Genomic DNA, 2659 nt, shown 5'->3' with positions numbered 1-2659 from the left:
CACAACAGTGATTTCGGGGACGAAATCCTAAAAAAGGAGGAGGTATTTGTAACATCCAATTTCTAATATGTCCAATTATTTGCTTAGTATATTTAATTATTGGGTTAAAGAGAACTTATGATTTAGTGGGAGTTTGTGTCTGAAGTTTTAGAATTATATTTCTTAAGAATATATTAGAGGATTTCGAAAATATCACGTCAAATAGATACGTAAAATGGATTTTTTGGGAGATCTTTTCTGGAATATTTTGTTGAATGTTATAGATTACTCTTTATGAACGTATAGGAGAAAACCTCGTAGAAAACGGAGGTACGAGCGAAAAGTTATGAATAATTTAAGTGTTGATGGTCAAAATTGGGTACCTAGCCGGGCCAACCCGGCCCAACTCGAGTTTTAGCATTATAAATTGGATTTTTGGCCCATTTTTCATGTCATGAACTCACACACACACTAGAGGTGCGATTTTCACACACATAAGCTTGATTCAACTCAAATCAAAGAAGAACTACAAGATCTTTGAAGGATTTAATCATCAAGTAAGGTATAATCCATTTTTGGCACTTGTTCTTAGTTGACATTCTTGTTATATGGATTGCATGTTGAGATAGAGTTAGAGTTTCATATGCGTTTGATCTTAAGTGTATAAAATGAGTGCATTTTAGTGTTTATGACATGAAATGGTCATTAGATTCAAGAGATTATCAAGATTTATGCAAGTTCATCATATGAACTTTGACTTGATTAAATCAATGATTTGGGAGATAATATAAATGAAAAAATAAAGGCTGGATTTTGGTTGTTTATGTCAAATATGTTATATTAAGTTGTGATTCAGAAGATAGAATAGTTTGGAATCGAAATGGTTTAAGAAAAATGTATGAAAATGAGAATTTCGACTTAAGAATGCATTGAAAGTGTGCAGACTTTGAAAATCTGTATAAAATCGTAGAAATATCCAAATGAGGTGAGGCCAATTTCCTTAGTTAGATAATTGAGTCTAGTTTATTTCTTATTTTATGATCAAGGCATGAATCCGAGTTTAAAATGGGCAAAACAGTTCTGCATGCAGCAGCTGTACATAGAAATTTAGGTAAAGTGTTCAAATAAGATATGTGTATATCATGGGTTTCTTATATTGGTTGCTTATGAGATTTTGTGCATTTACTCCAGGGGTTTCTAATATTTTGATGCTTTGGAAGCAATCTAAGTGTGGTAACTTGGACTTTCTTTGTGAGCTCATTTTGGAGCTTTTCAGTATTATACGGTTGCCCGGTGAGTTATATAGTTAATTGTTACATATTGATTTGAACATATATATTTTTTTATGAATGTTTTTGGTCTTGAATGGAGTCACACGATCTTGATTTGTCTTTGATTCCGTCTCTTGAGTCGATTCCTTATTACTATCTCGGTACATCGGTTTGCTTTCTGGATCCGGACTCGTTGTTTTGTTCCTTGAATTGTACGCCATAGTATGGGTACAACTTCGTGTGGTACGCCAGAATTTTATGGCAAAGTCTTACCCGTCGTTTGTGAATGCTCATTGCTCGAAGAGGAGGAAAAGCAATGAGTAGAGAACCTTGGCACATACCCGGTAGAGGAAAGCGGGCAGTGCAAGGTTTCCCGTAATGTATGATTCGAACTCGGACTTTGGCATGAGCCCGGGAGGTGAAGGACGGGGTGATGCACTGTCTTCGTTATGTTTACCGATTCGATCTCTTGGTTCTTAATATTTATTGGTATTCTAACGTTGCTGAATATATTTGGTCGTTGATCCTGTCTTCTTGTTGTATTGAGCATCAATGGTATGGTATATTATGGTGATTTGAATATGGAATCATATGATCTTAGCATCCGATACGTAATTGTTCACTCAGTTTCTTGTAAGTCTCGGTTTGCATCTGGATGATGTCTTGAACTCTTTTATTGATAAGAGTTTATTATGTATGTTTATAAACATGTGCGATATTGATATGTAATACTTAACTATTTAACTCGCTAAGCGTTGGCTTATAATTTAAGTGGCAACCTCCCTCAGGAAAGAAGAAGGATAAAAAGAAAGAACCCGTTGTCTGACTCGAAGATTTATCGGGGAACTTGAAGATTTCGATCTTGCTTTTGGTAAATAATAGCTTATTACCGTATCTCATAGTTGTAGTAAGTGTAGCTTATATATAGTCTTATTCCGATTATAAATATGTCCCGTATTCTTTTGCTACTTAATTCGAGTTGTAAGTAAAAATCCGTTATATCTGGTTTGGAATTGTGTTTTGGGTGGTTTATCACTAAAATAGAACAGATATTTCGAAGTTTTTCTAGAAATTAATATCCCATATTTTGAGGTTAATTAATGTTATACCCAGATCTGTGTGTTTCAAAGGGTTGGTCCATTTTCATCGCCCCTGGACCAATTCATCGCCTCTGGTCCATTTTCATCGCCTCTGGACCAATTCATCGCCTCTGGTCCATTTTCATCGCCTCTGGACCAATTCATCGCCTATGGTCCATTTTCATCGCCTCTGGACCAATTCATCGCCTCTGGACCAATTCATCGCCTCTGGTCCATTTCCATCGCCTCTGGACCAATTCGCCTTTGGACCAATTCATCACCTCTGGTCTTCTTCCAGACTTAGTCATTTCAGCAGCATCTGGTCCATCG

The sequence above is a fragment of the Cynara cardunculus genome (genome assembly GCF_001531365.2).
Source record: "Cynara cardunculus var. scolymus isolate 2C chromosome LG 12, CcrdV1, whole genome shotgun sequence".
Classification (NCBI taxonomy): domain Eukaryota; kingdom Viridiplantae; phylum Streptophyta; class Magnoliopsida; order Asterales; family Asteraceae; genus Cynara; species Cynara cardunculus.
This window is presented reverse-complemented; position numbering follows the sequence as displayed.